This window comes from Dreissena polymorpha, chromosome 1 (assembly GCF_020536995.1).
Source record: "Dreissena polymorpha isolate Duluth1 chromosome 1, UMN_Dpol_1.0, whole genome shotgun sequence".
NCBI classification, from domain to species: Eukaryota; Metazoa; Mollusca; class Bivalvia; order Myida; family Dreissenidae; genus Dreissena; species Dreissena polymorpha.
Genome location: NC_068355.1, coordinates 182277904 through 182303756, shown reverse-complemented (window position 1 = coordinate 182303756; position 25853 = coordinate 182277904). Strand labels below are relative to the sequence as shown.

Genomic DNA, 25853 nt, shown 5'->3' with positions numbered 1-25853 from the left:
GAACCATGCCAGTGATTTTTTTTGCTCAAATTTACAGCCGATTTTCGGCTGCTTCCCAATCGCAAAAAAACACGTTTTTCCCAAAAATCTGACCAAAATTTTCCCAAAAAAGCCAAACATCCAAAAAAAAAAAAAAAAAATTCTTTTTTTTTTTTTTTTTAGAAAGAAGTCTCATAAAACTTAATTATGATTTCATAAATCTAGGTCTCAACTTTATTTTTTAACCATCTTACAAAATATATAACTTGAATTTAGTCATTTTTGTCCATAAATCATTCCCAAACTTGCCACTATTATTGATTTAAAAAAATCCCAATTTGACCAGACTCCTTTTTTAGAAAACTCCCTGAACATGCACTCAAAAACAATATCACTTCTGTTACTTAAAATCCTATTTATAATGCTTAATTTTTCCCAATTTCATGGTTTATCGCGCTATTTTTCCCAATTTCACGGTTAATCGCGCTAATTTTCCCAATTCAAAATGCACAGGCTGTAACAAATTAAAGCAAAAAAAAATCACTGCATGCACATTTTGCGTAACACTTCTAGTTTGAAACGTAACTTAATTAAAACCAACTTTCACAACAACAAAAACTTGGCATTTACGCAACAAATATGGGGTGGAGTTTCACTGATGTAAATACAGGGTGGTATTTCATTAGTGTAATTATCAGATGATAATTCACTGATGTACATGTAAATATGGGGTGGTATTTCACTGATGTGAATATGGGGCGGTATTTCACTGATGCATATTTGGGGTGGTATTTCATGGAATTATTCACAGAACAGTTTATTTATAATGATAGTGTTAAACTTAATGTCAAATAAAGAATGTGTGTTTTTGACCGAATAAATTTAGTGTATATGGTGCAAAAATTAAGGGCCCAGAAGACAATTAACCAATCATATTTGTCCTGCTATGGTATTAGTGTTTATTTTGTTCAAATTTGGGTCCGGTATGGGGGCCCATTCCATATTGAAAGAAGTATATATATTTTCCCAAATGGGACCTACAAATTCCCAACTTGTGTGTCCGTTATAAAGTATTTGTTAGCATGAAATTAACACAATTTTAGTACATAAGACGTGATACTTCTCAAATCAACGTTTACCAGCCCCATTCTCAAAATAGTGAACAAAACACTGGGTATATTTAGGACAAACATCTTGTCGGTTATAATTTTATTGACAGTTGTCCCATTTAAAGACATTTAATTGTAAAATGTATTTTTAGCAAGGCTGTTTTTGGAGAAAACCCGAGCTATTGTCTTAGCCAGCTCGTCCGACATCCGACGTAGGCGTTGTGCTAAAACATTAACATTGGCTCTAAAATCAAAGTGCTTCCACCTACAACTTTGAAACTTCATGTGTAGATGCACCTAGATAAGTTCTACACGCCACACCCATTTTTGGGTCACTAGGTCAAAGGTCAAGGTCACTGTGACCTCTAATATCAAACTTTAACATAGGCTCTTAAATCAAAGTGTTTCCACCTACAACTTTGAAACTTCATATGTAGTTGCACCTTGATGACTTCTACATGCCACACCCATTTTTTGGTCACTAGGTCAAAGGTCAAGGTCTCTGTGACCTCTAATATAAAACTTTAACAAAAACGTTAATATTGCCTCTAAAATCAAAGTGCTTCCACCTACAACTTTGAAACTTCATATGTAGATGCACCTTGATGAGTTCTACACGCCACACCCAAATTGGGTCACTAGGTCAAAGGTTAAGGTCACTGTGACCTCTAAAAAAAAAATCAAAAAAATCTGACAAGCTTTCGCAGCAGAGCGTGGCGTCCGTTATGTGGCGCTCTTGTTTCAACATGGCGATTCCATCACATTTACTGGTAATGAAACACTTAATTATTGAATATTTCAATCCCAAATTGAATAATTGGGTTGTTTACCTAGTTATTGCTGTTAAATTAATAAAAGGACTTTTTATTTCCGTGTCAGATATCAAGAATGTGTTTTCAACTTGTAGGTGGATCATGCTCAAACTTTCACAGCTGAGGGACATTAGTGTGCAAATAATTGTAAAAACATGTAAAGACAACCAGTTGTGTCAGAATTGCCCATTGTATGATTTTCAATAATATATAAGCCCGAATATTTTGTGCACTCAATTTCTCCTTATGTTTGCACAAAATGTTTGTAAAAAACTTTCACAGCGTAATTTCTTGTTTGCCTTTGAAAAACCAAGATTAATACCACGTTTTTCAAGCAAGTTTTTTTAGGTACGATAAACATGATAACTGCTGCATCCGTGCCGAGAAAGACTCTTTATAAATTTGAATGACTTGTGTTAATTTCAATCTTTTGATTAATTTTGGAAAATGAATTGCGTCTAATATTATGCAATTGCAAACAACTTTAGTGCCTTCAGCGCTTTGATTTTTCTATGGACTATATAGGCCTTGAAAGTGTGTACTCAACTCCTCCTAAACTGCTGAGCCGATTTTGCTCACACTTTTATAGTAGAATGACCTTAATGTAAATATAATATAGAAAGGAATGTGTGCTATGACCTGTTTTAGCAGAATTTTGTCATTTTTTATTATTTTATGGGCCCACCGAGTGGGAGGAATTTAGCAATGTACTTGTCAATCAAACTGTCCATCGTTCGTCCTTGATAACGTCCGTCTTGAAACTCATGCTGTGTATCTCTTTTGTTTTATAGCTACTGGGTGGATCTCTTTCAAACTTTCACAGTTGGATGGTTTTTATATGCATATGCTTGTAAAGAGGTTTAAACTGAAACACTTTTTGGCAGAATAATGGTCCTTGTTATCCCCCGCAAAGGCTGATGGATATATAAATGGCCTTTTCCGTCCGTTAGTCGGTCAGTTTGTCCATCTTTCTGTCACAAAGCTTGTTAGGGCTATATCTATGAAACTATATAAGATATCAACATGGGTGTGAAGATATCAATGAGAAGAAGTGCCATGCACAATACACATAACTCAAACTTTCTTCAATAAGTTATTGCCCTTTGTTTGTTTCCGTATCATGGAACATTTTAGCCATTTATCGCAGATGCCATGCAAGATTTCAACATGAAACTCCATGGGTGTATCAATATTAATTAGGAGAAGTTCCATGACTAAGAACCATGACCCTTCACTTTCTTAAATTAGAGTTATTGTCCTTTGATGTTTTTGTGCGATGGAATTTTTCATGGTTATATCTCAGATATGATTATTCATGGATTTGAAGAAATCAATGAAAAGAAGTTACATGAACATAACCATAACCCTGCATTTTCTTTACTCATAGTTATTGCCCTTGGCTGTTTTTGTATGATGTAACTTTTCAAGGCTATATCTCAGATACAATACCATATTTCAACGTGTATGTTAATTCATGGGTGTTAAGATATCAATGAGGGAATATATAAACCAATTACCGTACCATACACTTAATTATTATTTATGAGTATACCTTTATATCAAAGGATTTGCACCCATCCACACCACAATTTATTTGGCTGGGGAAACCAAGTGCACGAATCTGCTAGTTGTTTTTGTTAACTCACCTGAGAACAGAATGCGGTGAGCTATGGTACATGTAGTAGCTGGCCCAGCGGCGTGTCGTCTGTTGTGAGAGGTGAGTTGTTAATTAGCTTTAAAAGACAATTCCTCCAAACCGCTAAGCGTATTTCACCAAATATCACAATTTTAATAGTTGTTATGTAACATCATCAGTGGTCCTTTATAGTATGTTGGTCAAATCTTACACAGGGACCACTTTATCTACCTGCTTTGACCAGGCAGGTGTCTCTGTCAGAACGATCTCAGACCAGAAAGCGGTTGACGATAGTCGGTGTTTACTTAAGGCAGAGGTGGAGGAGGAAGTGTGCAGTCTGCAGCAGACAGGGAAATATCCGGGAGTGAACATCTTCCTTTCTGAGCGGATTAAGCACTGATGAAAAGTCTAAATGATTTAAAAAAAAATAATTTTGATGTGTGGAGCGTTGGCAAAATTATGACTAAAGAATATATATTATCAAAATTTGTGTTATAATTTCCTCTTTTACTACTGTGTGAAACTTTCCCTAATTTTCACAGTATAATGTGTATATGATCGTAAAGAACGGAGTTTTGACAGCAACCAATTCTTTGCTGAGTTATGGCCCTTTGTGTTTTTTGCCATTTGTAGAAAAAAATAGTGAATTTGTTTGCTTTCCGAACATAAACCACATTTCTAGTTTCTTGAGTAGAATATATCATAATTGTAAAAATATTTTCTTTAACTTGTGTACTCAACTCTCCTTTAAATGCTTAAAGAAATGTACTCAAAGTTTGACAACTGAAGAACCATCATATTAACATGTATAGGTGATTATAAAGGAAGGAATCATTTTGGCCGACCAATTTTTTCAGAGTTACGGCTGTTTGATATATTTTCCGTTGTTGATTTATATATTTGAGCTAGGCTCTGTACAAAGGGAGTTTATTGAAGGTGGGTAAACTGTCATCCCAGGGATGACACTTTCCGCTGCAAAAATATTTCAAGAAAGCCTATTCTTAGCAAAAGTAAGCTTCTACGCACATACATTTTAACTCCTTTTTACATATCACGGCTCATATATAAACTCCTTTAAATATTGGTACTGTGTAGTAATGTTTAAGTATTCAATATAATAAGATGATTTTTCGGTGATATTATTAATTTGATTAGAGGATTTGCTTGTGTCCAAAATGTTTGACATCATTCTACATGGCATATCAAGTTCTGTATGATATGGACTGAAAACAACACCTAATTGAGTGTTGTATAATAATTAAGTTATTGGTTGTTTTCTTAATTTCATTTTACATAATTGTTATCTAATATTAGGGTAGGAATGTCAGAATTAAGTTTTGAAGACTTCAGCCTGATGAGCAACATTTCTTTCCAGGGAATTTTAAAGCAAGCAAATATTCAATTTATTGAACCTTTTAGTAGGAAACTGTGTTATTGTCCATTTAAAAATCTAATTTAATAATTTAACATTCAGACTGATGGAAGATGTTTTGTAGAAAAGATTTAAGTGGTTTAGTACAGAGACATGTTTGTACACTTCACCCTCTAAATAATGACTAAGAGTGTCCTCCTTAACAAGGAAGATTTTAGGCTGGCTTATCTATTGGCTATGATAAATATTCATCTGACACGAAGTGATTTCTGAAGGAAACACTCAGATAAACACTAAAGTTATTGTGACTATATACTTAAAGACGTATTTTGTGTATGAAACCCATCAATGTTTAAAGTGTTTTAACTAAAAGATTCAATTTGTACACTTACTATACAATGTTAAACAATCTCCAGAAATAATTTGTATAAACTAGTCGTAAACTACAGTGAATAAAAATACATCAATGTGCTTAGTTATCTCCTAATCAATATATGACATTATAGTACTAACTTTTATATGACTGCCAGGGGTTTTTATCTGATTTTGGGGAAAGGGTCTGGCCTCTTTTGAGGGGAATAAAATCGCGCGAAACGCCAGATTTTGGGGGAAAAAATCACACGAATCGCCAGATTTTGGGGGAAAATAAGGAAAGTCTAAAATAATCAATTAAGCATATTTTACTGTTTTTTTAAACAAATTCAAGGAAACAGAAAGTTTAATTATGCAATATTTTTCTATTTTCTACACTGGATCAGGTTGACTAATATATTAAAAGGTTTAAAAAAAAATAATTTTTTTTGGAGGGGAAAATGAAATCTAGGGGAAAATTTACCAGCTGAAGGGAACAAAAAATCGGAGGGGAAAGGGCCGATTTTCGTCGGGTCACAAAGAAGGGAAAAAAACCCTGACTGCATATACAATTGTTATCATTATTAGCTCATCTATTTTTTGAAAAAAGATTATGAGCTATTGTCATCACCTTGGCGTCGGCGTCCGGTTAAGTTTTGCGTTTAGGTCCACTTTTCTCATAAAGTATCAAAGCTATTGCATTTAAAGCGGTATTTTCAAAAGCTGCACATTGTGAGTAGTGGACGTTCAAGGTCATCCTTCAAGGTTAAAGGTAAAAAAAAACACAATTTTTTTTTTCAAAGCGGCGCAACAGGGGGCATTGTGTTTCTGACAAACATATCTCTTGTTTTTTTTCAAACATGGTTAAACACAAAAATATTTATTTTAATTATTTTATTTTTGAAATACTGTCCAACCATCCCACCCAAGAATCCCACCCCCCCCCCCCAAAAAAAAATAAATAAATAAATAAATAGTTTTTTTGCCTTTTTTGTTCATTTTTGGAAGAAAATGTAATAAATAACCACACCCCCACACTATTCACCTCTCTCCACTCCATCCCTCCCTCCTTTGTGATTGAAATTGAGATAGGTCCCTACACCTTTAAAAAGAAAAATAGATGAGCGGTCTGCACCCGCAAGGCTATGCTCTTGTTTTTTAATTGATGATGCTTGTCATACACATACATCAATATGAGCAATTATTTCTAATTTGCCTTATGAACCTAGCTTACAGATGCTTTTTGGTCCAAATTTTTAAGAGGTCACCGCCGTGGCGTACTAGATATGGTGTCTGCCTAGCAACCGAGAAGTCACGGGTTCGATCACCACTGTTGGAGCGTTCTTTAGATCTACACAATAAACACCAAGTACTTGTTCTAGTCCCAGGAAACTGACTCGAGAGCGTTTCCAATAATCCTTAGGCTTTTGATGCAATCGAGCTGAAATAAATACGGAATATTACGCTAGTCAATTGTTCCAAGAGTTTGTATCACTCGAATGGCTTGTGTGATGACGTATCCGACGAGAGGCGGATCCTCGAGTGTGATGCAAAAAAGCACAAGTCACGAGAGTGATACAAACTCTTTGAACAATTGACTAGCGTAATATTCTTTTTATTATATACAACAACTAACGAAAACAGTTAACAATTGTATTTTTACTTTAACAAAATTGACAAAACAATTACTAAAACGGTACGCCATAGTTTATTTAGGACGCGTATGAATACAGTTTATGTAAATTAACGTGTAATCATTCGAACCGGGAAAACGCAGGTTTTCGACACGCTTACCTTAATGCCATCGTTAATCCAATGTTTATAATAATTAAGTTGACAACTTTAATCCGATGTTTATAACAAAAACGTTGAAACAATATGCAATTCCACTTCTATTTTCCATGGCTTTATCGAAACTTAGTTTAAACCACACTATTTTATTGTATTCCTATCGAAATATACATTTATGCATGATAAACACACACTTCAAAATACGTTTTGAATTAGTTAAATGTTTTTAACAAATAGTTTACTGTTAAAAAACACCACGTCCGACAGGTCCTTAAATTCCATAGAGTTTAGATAAAACTATTTTGTTTCGTCACAGAAATGACGTCACACGATGAACTACGTAATATATTTCGTAATATAAAATATTTCTATTTTCGGTGCGCGTAATGTGACGTCATTAAATGGGTAGAAGTAGTCCGGCTACTATGGTAATACGGAATTGGAAACAGCGAGTAGTGTAATATGGGATTTTTTATTTCAACGATTGATACAGCCTGTATTTTGTTAAAAGCATTAAACAGGTATATAATAAATAGGTTTAAACTAAACTCCAATGTACATCATCGTTATAAAGTTTGCTTTTACTTGTCCTCATTCTACCATCATGGGATCACCAGTTCACAATTGTGTCACAAAAATGTCACAATTTTGTAAATGCCCATGATATTTTACAAAAACATTGTGTTTTTTTTTCATATATATAACCAATGTTTAGTCCATTTTCACAAAACTTGGTCAGAATGTATACACTGAAAATACCTAAGCTAATATGAGTCGAATTTGCACAAATGCAAGGCCACCTGGTCAAATCTAAGAAAAAAACAACAACATTTGTTCACTCTGGAACAAAATGCCTTGATACCATTCTATAAGTCACATTTTTTTGTACTAAATCTTGATGAAGTCAAAGCGCTAAAGGCACTGAAGTTGTTCCCTATGCACACTTTAAGACGCAACTCATTTTTAGCTCCACTGGCCAAAGGCCAGCGGGGCTTATGTCATGGTCTTGTGTCCGTCGTGTGTGCGTGCGTGCGTCCGTGCGTGCGTGCGTTAACTTTTTCTTTAAACATCTTCTTCTCCTAAACTACTGGTCCAATTCTGATGAAATTTCTCAGGAATGTTCCTGTGGTGAACCTCTTTCAAATTTGTTTAAATTATGCCCCTGGGGTCAAATTTGACTTTGCCCCTGGGGGTAAAAAAATTGAAAATTTGCTTATATAAGGCTTATTTTGTGCAAACTTTATAAATCTTCTTGTCAAGAACCATTGGGGCTAGGGCTACCAAACTTGGTATGTAGTGACATCTTATAGTCCTTTACCAAGTTTGTTCTAATTATGCCCCTGGGGTGAAATTTTACCCTGCCCCGGGGGGTCAAAAAATTGAAAATTTGCTTATATAAGGCCTATTTTGTGCAAACTTTAAAAATCTTCTTGTCCATAACCGTATGGCGTTGGGCTACCAAATTTGGTATGTAGGGACATCTTATAGTCCTCTACCAAGTTTGTTCAAATTATGCCCCGGGGGGTAAAAAAATTGAAAATTTGCTATATACGGCCTATTCTGTGAAAACATTAAAAATCTTCTTGTCCATAACCATTGGGCCTAGGGCTACCAAATTTGCTATGTAGTGACATCTTATAGTTTTCTACCAAGTTTGTTCAAACTATGCCCCTGGGATCAAATTTGACCCTGCTCCGGGGGGTTAATTAATTGAAAATTTGCTTATATAAGGCCTATTTTGTAAAAACTTTAAAAATCTTCTTGTCAATAACCATCGGGCCTAGGGCTACCAAATTTGGTATGTAGTGACATCTAATAGTCCTCTACCAAGTTTGTTCAAATTATGCCCCTGGGGTCAAATTTGACCCCGCCCTGGGGGATCAAAAAATCGAAAATTTGCTTATGTAAGTTCTATTTTGTGCAAACTTTAAAAATCTTCTAGTCCATAACCGTATGGCATAGGGCTATCAAATTTGGTATGTAATTACATCTTATACTCCTCTACCAAGTTTGTTCAAATTAAGCACCTGGAATCAAATTTTACCGTTCCCCAGGGGTCACACAATTGAACATATGCTTATATTGGGCCCATTTTGTGCAAACTATAAAAATCTTCTTGTCCATAACCATTGGGCCTATTTCTATCAAATTTGGTAGGTAGTGACATCTAATAGTTCTCTACTTAGTTTTTTCAAATTATGCCCCTGGGAACAAATTTGACCTTGCCCCAGGGGTCGCAAAAATGAACATATGCTTAAATAAGGCCTTTTTTGTGCAAACTTCAAAAATCTTCTTGTTCTTAATTCTAGAGCCTAGGGCTACTAAATTTGGTATGTAGTGATATCAAATAGTCCTCTACCAAATTTGTTCAAATTATTCCCCTGGGCTCAAATTTGACCCGGCCCTGGGGGTCACAAAACTGAACATATGATGTTTACTAGTGGAGATTACTGCGGCCGCTTGGCTGTGACCAACAACAACATCAGCATCTTGTAAACATGCGATTAAACCCTGTCATTTAGTGCCATTTTAGGTCAGATGGTGCCTGCTTACAAAGGCGTTGAAGTATGAACATGTGTTATGAATGTTTTTCTTATAAACTTAAAAAAGTCGGGTTTTATTTAAATATGTCGAAAGTGACCATATATCCGGATGGAAATATTTTGGATGACATGTTAATTTCATGTCTTTTTTAGCTCCACTGGCCAAAGGCCAGAGGGGCTTATGTCATGGTCCTGTGTCCGTCGTGTGTGCGTCCGTGCGTTAACTTTTCCTTTAAACATCTTCTTTTCCTAAACTACTGGTCTAATTCTGCTGAAATTTCCTATGAATGTTCTTGTGGTGAACTTCTTCCAAATTTGTTCAGATTATGCCCCTGGGGTCGAATTCGACCCTGCCCTGGGGGTCACAAAATTACAATGTCCTTATATAAGGCCTATTTTGTGAAAACTTTCAATATCTTCTGGTCTATAACCATTGAGCTTAGGGCTATCAAATTTGGTATGTAGAGACATCTTATAGTCCCCTACCAAATTTGTTCAAATTATGCCCCTGGAATCAAATTTGACCCTGCCCCGGGGATCACAAAAATGAACATATGCTTATAAAGGGGCTACTTTGTGCAAACTTTAAAAATCTTCTTGTCCATAACCGTATGGCCTACGGCTACCAAATTTGGTATGTAGTTTAATCTAATAGTTTTCTTCTTAGTTTGTTCAAATTATGCCCCTGGGGTTTAATATGACCTTGTTCCGGGGGTCACAAAAATGAACATACTCTTTATATAACCGTGGCCCGCGAAATCTTTCCGCATTTTACACTGGTAGATTCTGCCTAAGCATTTTTAAAACGAGCGATATAATTGGCTGTAGTTTCTTCCAATCTTCCAATTAAAATAGATTTTTTAAAATGTGTTTGGTATTTCTGAGCTGATTCGTTTGCACGTTGCGAAACGAAAATTAAAGGTATGCTACAGCGACAATATCAAGTTGCTTTGAACAAGATTGAATTAAAGTATAGTTGCATTTAACCAAAAAATTTACGGAAAAATCCGACGTTTTACCTGCGAAATCGGTCATAAATAACACTCTTTATAATACCTGGACGGAAATTACCGAAAATTCTTCCGGAAACTAGCGAGGAATTCATCGGAACGGTGACGTCACTCTAAGGACAACTCCAAACAAAGCAAAATGGCGGACAGCGACAGCAGCCGATCAAGCGATAGAAATAGTTACATTTCCGAGTCGTTTACTGAAGATGAGATGTCTGATGTTGAAGAAAATGCACAGCCATATCAGTTTGAACCGATATTGAGAAGGAATGAGGAAGATCTCGGCGATAGACGACCTGAATTGCCAGGCGAACAAGTGCCTGAAGTGGAAATCCGACGAGGCAACTCGAATTGATACGTTAAATTACCGGTGATTATGCGTTTTTCTTACTTGCCGAACTTACACTTGGTAGCAAGTTAATTATCGAAACATCAACTGCAATCTTGATTCGTTATAAAAGCGTACCTCGTTTGATAGTTATGTTAAAATAGAAGTAGAAGGTGTATCACCGTGATTTAAAGTTTTTAATTTATTTTTATATTTGGTGTTACTTTTACTCTCTTATTATTTGAATGCAATACAGTAACGTATTGTATTGGTACAACATTTTATTAACAACTGCTTGTGAAACAACATCCAAAACTAATATGGATTTCACAGTGATTTATTTGTGTGTATGATTTTGATTTCAGGTGTCTTTGTTCAAACTGCCCAGCCATGGACAGTGAAGTGGAGTCAGTGTGCTGCAGAGAGGTGGAGAATGTCGACATGAAACGTGACAGCTTCAACAGTGAATCACAAGAAGCCCTCCAGTGCATCACAGAACACCCAGGCTTCCGGACAGTCTGTCTTAACAGTATGTCCTGGAAACGGCCTACTACCAGTATGTCCAGCAGTATGGGCAGATGCATCACCAGGCTAATGAGTAAGTTTTTATAATTGTTGTTCCATTAACAACAAACATTTGCTTAAGCTTATTTTGATATCATTCGTTGGAATCTGTTTGTGGAGGGAGACGGAAAACTACAACGGGCGAGGCATGGTCAGGGCTGATAACCCCCAAAATGGGTTAGGGTAAGGGTTAGGGTAAGGGGTCGGGTTAGGGTTAGGGTTGGGTTTAGGCTAACTCAAACCCTAACCCGACCCCTAACACTAACCCAAACCCTAACCCTAACCCTCTAACCCCCCTTGCGCAATACCATACCATGCCTCGCCCGTTGTAGTTTTCCGTCTCCCGTTGGTGGATCGTAAATAGGATCATACAAATTGTATAGCTTTAATACTCTTAAGCAACAATAACTATATTTGTTTTTCTATTTTTTTTCAGGCGCATGCGGTATGTTGGTTATAGGCAGCTTGCAAGGTGGTGCTGGGGTTTTCTTGGAAAAGAAGTACGTGTTGTACTCCCAGCTTGCTGCGTCCAAAGAATGAGGGACCAGTTTCCATCTGACCAATACAGAGGCTTCCAATTGCAAACTTAAGAATGAGGACATCATTATCCTGTAAAATTGTATGATTTTGTGAATATTTATTTGAAATAAAATTGTAGAGTATTTTTATTGTTATTTTTGTCAGAAACAACAACCACAAATAATGCAATTGTTTGTAATGCAATGTAAGCAACAAAGGATTATTTGCGCTCGATTGGTCATTGTCGTCTCGGGTACTACTTACATGTACCCCGGGTACTCTTAAGTATACTAACATGTACCCCGGGTACGGTAAATATACTAAAACGTACCCTGGAAATTTAAAGCTTAATCGGTCGTTGTCGGCTATTTTATTTTAATTAAATATATTCACATTTATGTCAATTCCCTGTAAAATGGCCTCTATATTATTGAAACTCATACTCACAAAGCATGTTGATACAGTTTTTTAAAAAGAGTAGTTTGTTTGAGATAATCGGTAGCGCGTTTTACGACATAGGATTTTAGGCTGAAATACAACTCGGGTACAGTCTTATATCGACCGGGTACGATTAAGTATATTTACCGTACCCGGGGTACATGTAAGTATACTTAAAAGTACCCGGGGTACACGTAAGTAGTACCCGAGCCGACAATGACCAAAAGAGCATTATTTGCCTTAAAAGCCGCCACGAGTCAATATCTTGAAACTGACATTAAAGTATCAGTAGTTACATTTGTTATTATTGTGAATGCTTAGCCTTTTTTTTAATTATCAGTTACCTCTTCACAATTATATGTGTCAATAATTGGGCTTAATATGCTATGTGCAATATTTTTCCTCTGGACTAATGTCTTTTGTATTCGAAATTTCAACGCATTAAATATTGAGAAAAAATATGTATTTTTTCCAATCACCAATCGGATACAAGTATCAGTTTTATCGGTAGCCTACTCCTTTAACCAGAAGACTGCCACGCAGGCTCAATTCTCTAAACCGGGGTACTTTCTATCGTTTGCTTCAGAAATCAATTTCAAATGTAATTGTTTGATCATGCTCATCTAATGTATTTCAGAGAACTTGAGGGCTATACACTTGCAGCTATTATATTTAAACATACATAAATTATTTTGGTGTCTTCTTTTATGGCCATTTTTGACCTGACAAAACCGAAATATATTAATAAATTGAAGTTTGAAATAGCTTAAGTATTCTAAAAATATCAATGAAAATAAAAAAGACTCCGTTGTGATCCTGTGAACCCTGTTGAACAAACTTGAGTATCATGTTAACACTGTATTTGTTAAATTTCCTAATAGATTCATTATAGGATATGCATTTGACATGGACAACGTTTAAATTTTTAAACAATTGTATTCAGTTATCAAAACCTTGAAGGTCTATTTGACATCTGTGCTCATATGAATGTACACATACGGCTACAACAGTAACAACTAAGACCGAAATAATTTGTGTGTAGTATTTATCAATAAGCAAGCAAATGAAACAAACACCAATTACTATTTCTATACAGTACCTCAACAGCACTTCAGGCAATGAGCTAATAGAAAATCTTTGCACTTACAAACATTCAGAGAATTAATAGCACCTACAAACATTCAAAGAATAAGACACAAATATAATGTTTAAAAATAGCTGTGTGTGTGCACCAAGAATGCCTTTTGACACCACTAACACACTAGTAGCATAAACGCTTAAACCGCCTTGCCACAACTGTTTGCAGTTCCTCTTCTGTCGGTCTGCGCTTGCCATTTGTTAAAGGAGGTGGAGCAGGTGTTGCCATCACTGTCGGTTGGTTCGATTCACATATTTCAAACACCATATTCATGAGCTTGTCCACATAATGAAACGTTTGGTCAACCATTGTTGGTTTCATTGAGAAATCATCCCCACTCTTGTATTTTGGAAATACAACCACATGCTTCTCTGTCCCGTCCGTATTTGTTGCCACTTCTATGTGGACGTTTTCATTCAAATGAAGTGCTGCGATAATCTGCCTACAGGCTTGCCCATGATATGAAAAGCTCATCATCTTTGGGGCAAAGTGATTAATGGTGGCGTGGAAACTTTCCAGTGTAGACGTCTGGTAGCCAGTTGACAGTTTAGCCACATCTGTGCAAAGGCGCTTGCTGAGAACTATCTCCTCAACCTTCACAGCTGCTTTGCTTCCTGAAAAAGGGTTTAAAAAGGTCACCAAAATCTTAGTTAGAATAAATTTCATGTTTTCACTATTTTTACTATGTCACAACTAGAGGGAAGGAGAATTTAAAAGGCATCAGCATTATCGAGTGCTTTGGCGATATATCATGGGACAAGGGAACTTCCAAGTACATGTACAATTAAGAATGAGATGCTTCAGTTATGGTTTATGTGCTATAAACATCTTCAATAAGATCTATTTACATGAAGTTTCGTGTTCGTAAATATTTTTTGTCCGGACACAATTTGTGACAGCTTACGGACAAGCTTTATCCTATAGTCTTGTACTTCAGAGATCATTTAATTTAAAATAACCTCTTTGATAAAAAAAACCTGGTTTCAACCAATCCCTATCATCGAGCTCCTCATGTTGACAGTCGGTGAAGGGACCATCATGGCCATTGTCACGTAATCGAGTGTACTTAATGAAGATAAAACAAGTCTCTGATGTCTAAAATATTTCTTTATTTTACTCTGTTCTCTAACATCAAAATTGTATTTATAGTTTAAACATTATTTTCTAAGTCTATCTGTTGTATTTTCCTAACCCAAGCGCAGAGTGCCGCTCTCCTTCCAAACATCCCCATTTTGTCCCCAATTTAATTTGCATCTTTTTCTTTTAAACTTTTGATTGGTCCTCAGCTAGTATGGTTATTATTCATTGGTTGATTCGTCAGAATATTCTAGAAGGAACACTTTTTCATGTATTCACTTGCTTGGCGGATATACTAAAATTTAATCAATATATATTGGTACTAATCAATTTTTATTGGTATAGAGTAATTCTGTTACTTTCGTCAGTACTATGACTTTTGTACTCCAGACAATAGCGGACCTTTTCATCTGTGCTGTTTATTGGCCATGAGTGTTACTTATAATCTCGTATCTATATGCTGACTCTGGACTCAATGTATTCTTATTTGGATTTAATCAGGTCTGACTTTCTATGTTATTGATTCCAATTATACCCCACCCTGAGTGTGTTTGCTTTCTTACTTTAAATAAATCTTAACCTAGTTTTGTAAATACCTCCCAAGATGTATTATTAATTGTTCAGACTTTATCTTAACATTGCATATATACATTCATCTTAACTTTTCATATACATATTACTGAAATATAAACTCATAAGAATAATATATTAATTATATTATACATCTACATAATCAATTTCTAAATTTCTAGGTTCTATTTCCTAAATTAGTTTGTTAATAATAATGATATATTCATTATAACCCATATCATTACACATCTATATAATCAATTTCTAAATTTCAAGGTTCTATTTCCTAAATTAGTTTGTTTATACAACAATAATAATAATATATTCATTATAACCCATTACATTACACATCTACATAATCAATTTCTAAATTTCAAAGTTCTATTTCCTAAATTAGTTTATACAACAATAACACGACAATAACAATACCATAATGTACAATGAGATAAATTCTTAATATTATATATAGTATATGTACATTACGTTACACAACTCACCCTTTCAATTGAATTTTTTCTTATTTCATGATATGAAAAAATTATGATGATGTCAAAAATTTAATCCTGAGATCTGGACGAAGATAAGATTCTAAAAATATAATTTTTTTTATTTTTTTATTTTTTTTTTTATTGTCTATTACCAAGTTTGCGTTGTTTGTGTTCTAGTAGTATTTGTCTGTATCTCTGTATGTGTGGTAACCGATGTGATGCATGAATGAGGGCTATATCTGGTAATGTCAACTGTGTAAAACAAAAAGTACATACATGTGCGTTGTTCAGAGTTCTGTATGGGGTGCCGCATGTTGGATGATAGGTAAGTTTACAGCAAGGTGTTTGTACTGCTGCTATACTATGTTTTGAACAGAACTTACATAAAAGTTTTGATAAAAATTGATAACGTCTTTGGCGTTGGTGGCCTTGAGTGAAATATTGTTGGATGCGGTTATGCAATTGAGTGTTATCTGTTTGAGCGAATGTGGTGATTGACATGTTGCGTATTTTGTTTGGGATGGATGTTGAATATTTTAATCGACGGAATGTTTGTAGTGATTCTAAAGAGTCAATGCCGTAGTACGTGAATATTGCTTTGCAAATTTGATAATTGAGAATGTGTTGTTCGTTTGTTAAATGATTGAGCATCTGTTGATGAAGAAGAGGTATGTTGAAATACGTAATCAAGAAAATCAATGTATCCACTTGAATTTCGCCAGATCTCATCATATAAGTAAAAATTGAAACATTATGTTCTTGTTCAAGGGTGGACATTTTTTCAAACGTAGTTATAAAATAATGTATTTCTTCTAATTGAGTTTCTTCAATGGGTAAAGTAATGGAAACTGGAATTTGAAAATTAAATTCTTTGTAGAATCTAAAAAATGATTGAAAGAAAATCGAATTAGTGATCCAAAAAGCAATGTGTACAAAGAGGTCAACGAGGTACATGGTTAATAAATGAAATATATAGTTATAAAAATAATGAAATGTTTATATCCGTTCCGTCAGTGGGCAGCACAGTTCTTGTATGTTGTTTTAGTGGACAATAAAGTTAGTGTAGTTGGGCGTCAGCGAACAATGTTGTTCTTGTAGAGTTGGCGTCAGCGGTTGATGTAGGTCTTGTAGACTGGGTGATATTGAAGCTCCTGCAGACTGGGTGTCGGCAGACGATAAAGTTTGTGAAGTTTGGTGTCAGTGAACGATGTTGGTCTTGTAGAGTTGGTGCCCGCGGATGATGGGTTTCCGGTAGATTGGGCGCGATGTTGGTCTTGTAGAGTTGGTGCCCGCGGATGATGGGTTTCCGGTAGATTGGGCGCGATGTTGGTCTTGTAGAGTTGGTGCCCGCGGATGATGGGTTTCCGGTAGATTGGGCGGCCGCGTCCGGTAGAGTCACTCTGCGGTAGAATAACTCGTGGAATCAAAATCATCGTTAGATACAGTTCATGGTGTTGACATTAGTCTTGGTAAATTATATACAATGTGGCGATAACACATATTTCAAACGTTCGTTGCAGATTATACGAGTGTTCAACGCATCTTGGTTAACTATAGACAACATCCTAATAATACATATTCCAAACGTTCTTTGAAGATTATACGAGTGTTCAACGCATCTTGGTTAACTATAGACAACATCCTAATAATACATATTCCAAACGTTCTTTGAAGATTATACGAGTGTTCAACACATATATACAGTCACAATAGACGAATACGGGTGATATATCGATCGATGTGGTAGTGCACTAAACAATTGTTCGTAGATTTTAGTTTTCAAGTATATCGTTCTGTTCATTATTGACGATAGTAGGTAATATCCAGTAAACAGCCCATGGTGCTGTTTATGGTTCACAACTTGGTTGTTGACAAGTTGTTATCGTCAAGGATCATCCTGATGTTGTCGTCTGGAAGGGTTTGTTAACCTCGTAGAGACGGGTATAGGGATGACAGTGTTCTCGGTCGTTGCGGGGGTGCTGAGGGCTTTTTGACCTCAGACACGAGAGGTTCGTGCGCCACATCACAGGAAGCCACGCCCACATAACCCGGGGGACTGATTTCTCCCAGGTGCATATCATCGTTGGCAGATCGGAATTGGGCAATTATGGGACGATTAGATCGGGTCATACGTTTACATTTACAGTAAATAAGGAGTGCTGCACCAGAACTCAGAGCGGTCGCTACACCTATGATAATGTAACCCCATAATGGGAAGTCACCTGATGTCGTGTCAATGTCATTTAATTGTCTGATACTCTGCAGTTTTGTTATTAAAGCTTCCATAGGTATTTCTTTGATGTTTGATAGTTCATGAGGTATTTCGGTTTTAGTGAAATTAACGAGAGAGGTATGGAATGGTTTCCAAATGGAAGAACCTTTAAAGGTAGGTATGTCGAGTTTGTCGGTCGGAAGCCGGGTTTGACTGGAGTTAATGTACCAGGCATTTAATGTAATGTATTCATTGTATGCGCGACAGTTCATGGGTACATTAACAATGTCTATGGGGGCGATAGCGCGAGCGGATATTTTATTTTGGGAATGATCTTGACATATCGTCACGAGGCGTAGGTCTTGTCTAGAGACTATCGCCCAGTTACCAGATCCTAAATATTTGGCATCAGGTAAGACGGTGTTAGGGTGTATGATCACCTTGCAATAATCCTTTATGTGTTGAGTGTTGTTAATCAGAATGGCTATGACGCATAATTTAGACATGTCTACTTGGTAGAATGGGGATTGTACGTCACATGTACGTCGCGCTTGACAAGTTTTCATTTCGCTATTTGTCAATAGGCAGTAGTGATTTCGCGCTTGGTCAATCAAGAAGCCCTTAGTTTCAAGTTCGTATCTAGCGGACATGTTATAGTGGATCTTATTGTCATTGATAGTTTCGTTAGCGGGTGAGTAGGGCATATCGAAATTGAATACTTCATATACCTCGAAGGAAGCTCCTATCTCGAGGAGAGGGATGTCCATTGTAATGATAATAGTAGTAGGTGACATTATGACGGTCGTTGAGGTAGATTGGTAATAATGCCATAGGTCGGTCTTGGGATTAGTTGGTAGTTGTAAATTATTAGGCAATTTTGTCGCAATGTCTAATAGTACGTCTTTCAGGTGAATAGGTGAAATAAGAGATGGAAAAAGTTTGCCAGTGCTGAGCATATTAAGTTGTCCTTTAAAAGTTTCTAGATATAGTGATGCGTGGAAAACAGCCTGACGTAATTCATCAACCATGACCTTCAGGGAGTTGTAATTAACCGTATAATCTTGAACAGCATGGGTCATTGCCTGTAAACGTTCATATGTGTGCATGATTTTTTCGTCAAGTTGTCTGAGGGTAGATATCAGAGTGTTAATGGAGTGGCGATTCTCAGTTATGTGTTGTTGGGTAACATTGAGAATGGATAAACTATTTTGTAACACATGGATAATAGTTATCTGGCTTTCTTGAAGTTGATTAACGTGCGTTTGAATATTACGGATGTCAGAATCGGCAGCTGTGCCAAAAAGAAATTTAAAGAATCCGCCTAGGGGTAACAATGAGCGTTTCTGGGTATGACTGAGCGTTTTATAATCTAGATAGCTGTCAAGTATGTTGTCATGGTCAGAACGGATGTATTCGAGTTCCGTATGGAGTTGTGCTAATGATTGTTCAAAGGCGTCTGTTTGTAAAAGTAGATCATTACGTTTGAATTGGGACGTCATGACTTTCGTGGTATTTGTGATATCGTTTAGTCTTGTTTCAAGTTGGGTAAGAAATGTAGAGAAGACGTTGGTATCGAGAAGTAGGGCTATTTGCCAATGAGCTCTGGTCACAGACACTTCGTTAACTTTTTGAAATATAACATTTTCGTTAATCTCAAGTCCTCCGATCATGCGCAACGATAATATCAAAACAAATGATGGCAACATCATCTGATATATTACAAAGAAGAAGTATATTATCTGATTTGGTTACTAACTAAATGCTATTTACATAACTTGGGGTCATTTAAGCGTATAGACGTCAACGTTGCTCGTGTGGTCGTTATGGTAAATATTACATATGATCAGCTATTGCCTCTAGGCACGTGAAAATCACTTTCTTAATAGATTTATTCGATCTTTGACGTTGTCGTATGGATTTTCTTTTTTTGTGCTTAATAGCTATTTCATCAATTTGCATGTGATGATCGGTCGAATCGGTGTCCGATTGTCGCGGGGGTGGATATTGTTGTTCAGCCCTATCGTATTGATGTGTGTCGGATTCGCTAGAGTTTGACGCATTGTATTTGAATTGTTTTTTCCGTAAATGTTTTTTGCAATTCTGCTAAGGGGATGTCTTCCTCCTCATCAGAATTGTCCCGAATTTGGCAGGTTTGCCTAGTGATGATAGGTAATCCGTGTATTGACTTATTTAAATCACTATCAGACTCACTATTTTCGGCAAAAGCTAAATTTGCTTTCCTTATGGGGCGTCTCATATTAGTATTTGATATAGGCCACTCATTTATGTTAGCATGTCTTATTTGGTCAGCATGAACTTTAATAGTTGAGTTGTCTAATTGATTCTTTATTATGTATGTTAACGGTGATTTTTGTTCGATAATACGATAATATGGTCTCCATTTACTGTCTAATTTATTTGTACGGTGTAAGTTCTTATAGTAAACGGGGTCGTTAATCTCAAATTTGATATCTTTTGTATTTTTATTCGCATATTCGGCTTGTTTATCTTTAGATTTTTGAATTTGTGCACACACCTTTTTAAATGATTTGTGTTGTTCTTCTAATATTATTTTATGATAATCCTCGCCGTTATATTTACGCCTAGGTTTTAACAAATTGTCTATTGGTAGAATGGGGTCTCTGTTAAATACTAAAAAGAAAGGCGAATGTTTTGATGTCTCTGAATGGGAAAATCGCATAGCTGCCAAAGACATGTTTAAATGTAAATCCCATTGTTGTACGTTTTCTTGAACGCGTTTTGATAGTATATTGTTCATAGTCGAATGTTCGAACTATTGTTCATAGTTCATGTATATTGTTCATTTTTACCGTTAGCTTCTGGGTGATATGTGGACGTTTTGACGTGTTGGATATTCATGGATTTTAATGTTTCTGTAAACGCCGTACTAGTAAACTCTTTACCATTATCGGTAATTATCCTTATGGGACATGAATGACGACAATAAATCTCGTTTACTAACAGGTGTATTACGCTATCAGATGACTTATCCGGCGACGGAAAAGCCTCTATATATCCGGAAAATTGATCCACGAAACATATTATATATCTATTTCCGGAAAGCGTTGTTGGGTATGGTCCGCATATATCTATGGAAACGACCGAGAAAGGGAATGGTGGTATTGCGGTTTCTGATGATACGGGAGCTTTAATTGCTTTAAAGTTTCTAGTTTGACAGACAATACATTTCGACACGTAATCATGCAATTCTTTGAACATTTTAGGCCAATAATATTTCTCTTTTATGGTATGAAAAAGTCTTTGAGAACCACCGTGTCCATTTTCGTCATGATATTGATTAATAATTAAACCTGTCAGGTGTTTAGGTACAAAAAGCCTAAAGGTAGGTTCTTCATCGACGCTCGATATATAGTATAATATCCCGTCAACCATAATGAATTTTTCATCTTCGTGTTTGTTTTGTTTTCCTAATTTTAATCTTGTTTTAATCTCAGATATGTGTGGGTCTTTTCCTTGTTCAATTTCCATGTTACAATCATTTATTTTATCGGGTTCGATTGTCTCGTTATTTATAACCGTTTGTGGGATCGTGCTATTATCAATTACTTGTCTGTGATCGATATGCGTAGAGTCAATTACATTAATTTCGCGCGTCTGGTTTTTTCCATTTATTTCCGAACTAATTGTATAATGTTTATCGTTAATATCTAATTCTATTTCTGTTTGTTCGTCTCGGTCATTCGTTATTTTGGTGTTTGGTGGTCGGCTTAGAAAGTCGGCAATTATGTTCTTTTTTCCCGATATATACTCAATTTTGCAATTGTAACCTGCTATACTTAAGGCCCATAATTGTACTTTCTTGTTTTGCATCGGAGATTCAAGAAGGAATTTTAACGGGCGATGATCCGTTTTGATAACAAATTCGGCGTTGTGTAAATAATGGTGTAATTTATTTAGACTGTAAAATATGCTGTAACATTCTTTCTCAATAGTACTATATTTACATTGCGTTGGGTTTAATCGGTGCGATAGAAAGAATATCGGTTTTTCCCCTACGTAATCTCCGGTTTCATTATCCCCGCATTTTTGAGTTAAACAAGATCCAATGCATTTATCCGAAGCATCTGTATACAGAATATAACCTTTATTCGGGTCTGGATAGGAAAGGTAAGGAATTTGTGTTAACGAGTCTTTTAATTGTAAGAAACTATCTTCGCATTGTTTTGACCATTTAAATGGGACATTCTTTCTCGTGAGATTAATGAGAGGCTCTACTACTTCTGAATACGACGGACAGAATCTCCTATAAAATCCTGCAGCACCTAAGATAGATCGTACGTCGCGTACGCACTTCGGCCTAGGGAATTGTCGGATCGCTTCTACTTTTAACGGATCTGGCCTTATACCGTTTTCATCTATAATGAAGCCTAGGTATCTAGTCTCTCTTTGCAAGAATTGACATTTCGATAGTTTAAGTTTTAGGTTATGCTTATTGAGACTTTGCAGTACTGTATCTACGTGTGATAAATGAGATTGTAAGTCAGGTGAAAATATTAAAATATCATCCAAATACGCTACGGCGAATCCTTCACAACCCTTAAGTACTTTATTAGCTAATTCTTGAAATATCGATCCCGCCCCAGACGCACCGAATGGCATAACGTTAAAATGAAATAGACCCCTAAACCCTGAAGCAAAAGCCGTTTTTTCTCTGTCTTCTTCTTTTATAGGTATTTGCCAATAACCCGATATTAAATCTAAACTGGTGAAATAGTTACTTTTCCCTAATAACGCCAATATATCATCGATTAATGGTAATGGATATGCAATTGGTTTTGTAATTTTGTTAAGCTGTCTGAAATCGACGCAAAATCTTTTCTCTTCTTTTTGATCTTTATTTGAATCAAGGTTATTTTTCTTTTTGTCTACTAAAACAATAGGAAAACTCCACGGACTTCGCGATGGGCTTATTATGTTTGCCGCTAACATTTCGTCAATAGCTTTATCTATGAATACCTTATTGTTTAATGGTGTTCGATACGGCCTTAATTTAATGGGAGGATGGTCCCCTGTATCGATGTTAAATTCCATTGCTGTAGTTTGTGTTAGTTCTAAATTATTTCTTGCGAAGAGAGTTCTGTGTTTTAAGAGTATTGGAAGAATATTTTCTTTTTGATCCCCAGCGACATGTAAATCTGATAGAATCTCATCTTTAGATAAGCCTGATTTGGGTGTATTGTTTTTGATAACGCTTTCGATAGAACATATTTCATTATCTTGGATAGATTGAAGTTGGCCTATGGGACAATTACGTTTTAGTCTAATCGTTTTATGGGTATTGTTTATAATTAGAATAGGGAATTTACGATCACGCGTTGCCTTGACTACTGAGTTAACGATTGTTAAACCGGGTTCGTTATCAAAGAAAGAATTACTTATTCCAGTAAATTCATAATTTTGATCTGAGCGTAAGCCGTTTCTTTTAGTCCTGGCAAGGAGTCTATATGCAGTTTGTGGTTTAAGAACGGTATGTCTAGTTAGCCTCGCTATTATTGAAAGGTGTACATCTTCTTCCAGAGGTACATAACAATCTTTTATTCTTAAACATCCTAGGTCAAAGTATAAACGGACACCGTTGTCTTGTAAGAAATCTCTCCCTAGTATTACGTTCCTATTAATGTTTTCAACGACAAAAAATGGATGTTCAATATATATACTCCCTATTTTGAATTTTAATTTTACATTACCGCGAACGTATAGCGAGTTACCATCGACCGCTTTTAGATTAATTTTTGTCATTTTAAGTGGTGGTTTGTGTTTTAATAGATCATAAGCTCTTTTACTAATTACGGAAAGTTCTGCACCAGAATCTATCAAGCTCCTAAATTTACAATTTCCTATTGAAATGAGGCAAGAATTTGGGTTTCCACACAAAGCAATATTATACGTCTTTACGTTTCCGTCGTTACCATAGACCCCTTTTTGGTAAGACGTTCCTAGTTTTTTTGATTAAGGTATGGTTTTCTTTGAGTACATTCTCTACTGAAGTGTCCCAATTTTCCACAATTCCAACAGTCTATTTTGTCTTTCCATTTTTTGTCATATTCGTTCTTACGTGCGTAACTGCTTTGACCTACCGCGTATGCATTTATTTCGTTTTTCCTACGTCTACAGTCTTGTATAACATGACCCTGTCTCTTGCAATACCTGCAAGTGTTTGATGGTCTCAAATGATCGATTTCCATGGGAACAGGTCTATTAAGTGGTGTTTGAACTTGATTATGACTCAAATGTGACCTTAATTCAAATCTTGCTCTTACATTTTGTTCGGCTAATGCGGAATTGACTGCTAACGCTAAAGTAGTTGGATTTTCTCGCATTAATTTAAGGCGTAAATAATCATGTCTCAGGCCATCAATGAAAGTTCCAATTAACTGACTTTCGATCATCTCGAGGTTATCCTCAACATTTTCATACGCTTCACTAGATAAAGACAGAAGTCTTTCCGCGAATAATTGGACATTTTCGTCGGGTTGTTGTTTGAGTGTTTTTAAGAGAGCACGAGCATAATGAGGGTCCTGGATTTCTGCGAATCTTATCTTAAGTTCATTTTTTAAGGTTGCCCATGACTCATCAGGAAAATCAGTCAAATACCTCTGAATGTAATCGCTAACAAGTCCCCTACTAGATTGGTAAGCTACTAACTTCAATTGATCCCCCGCCAAACGTGAAAGTACCCCATATTTCTCTATGTTTTTGATCCAATTTTTGTATTCTTTAGGATTTCCGTCATAAGTTTGAATTACTTGTGAGACGCTTTGAGTTCCGATAGCATTTGTTACTCCTCTAATTTGTTCGCTTAAATTTTGAAAGAATTGTGGAATCGCTTGATCTGCCATCTTATATAATTAACCATAGGAAAATAAGTCAGTCACTCACCGAATATTTGCCCGTTCGTTGTGGAGGTCCGGCACGTTTTCTTCCCTCTGGCCCGTGAAAGAAGTGGTACTTCTGGTTGATCCTGTTGTCACCGCGCACCAGTTAAACACGTGTCACGTAATCGAGTGTACTAAATGAAGATAAAACAAGTCTCTGATGTCTAAAATATTTCTTTATTTTACTCTGTTCTCTAACATCAAAATTGTATTTATAGTTTAAACATTATTTTCTAAGTCTATCTGTTGTATTTTCCTAACCCACTTTTGTACTCCAGACAATAGCGGACCTTTTCATCTGTGCTGTTTATTGACCATGAGTGTTACTTATAATCTCGTATCTATATGCTGACTCTGGACTCAATGTATTCTTATTTGGATTTAATCAGGTCTGACTTTCTATGTTATTGATTCCAATTATACCCCACTCTGAGTGTGTTTGCTTTCTTACTTTAAATAAATCTTAACCTAGTTTTGTAAATACCTCCCAAGATGTATTATTAATTGTTCAGACTTTATCTTAACATTGCATATATACATTCATCTTAACTTTTCATATACATATTACTGAAATATAAACTCATAAGAATAATATATTAATTATATTATACATCTACATAATCAATTTCTAAATTTCTAGGTTCTATTTCCTAAATTAGTTTGTTAATAATAATGATATATTCATTATAACCCATATCATTACACATCTATATAATCAATTTCTAAATTTCAAGGTTCTATTTCCTAAATTAGTTTGTTTATACAACAATAATAATAATATATTCATTATAACCCATTACATTACACATCTACATAATCAATTTCTAAATTTCAAAGTTCTATTTCTTAATTAGTTTATACTACAATAACACGACAATAACAATACCATAATGTACAATGAGATAAATTCTTAATATTATATATAGTATATGTACATTACGTTACACCATGATTGATGTTCTGTATGTGGTTGGAGACAGACTTCCACTTGGACACGAT

The 25853-nt window shown here is 35.7% G+C and overlaps 1 long non-coding RNA gene and 1 pseudogene across 1 annotated transcript; one reads left to right on the top strand and one right to left on the bottom strand.

Moving 5' to 3' along the window:
- The first annotated feature begins 10742 nt into the window (after positions 1 to 10742).
- Positions 10743 to 12085, top strand: LOC127864873 (P2X purinoceptor 7-like; annotated as a pseudogene).
- A 1395-nt stretch (positions 12086 to 13480) lies between these two features.
- On the bottom strand, positions 13481 to 14636 carry LOC127864218 (uncharacterized). The gene is made up of 2 exons (XR_008041585.1): positions 14550 to 14636; positions 13481 to 14204 (listed from the first exon to the last, which is right to left on the bottom strand). It is a non-coding gene; the product is annotated as an uncharacterized LOC127864218 (long non-coding RNA).
- Positions 14637 to 25853: the final 11217 nt, after the last annotated feature.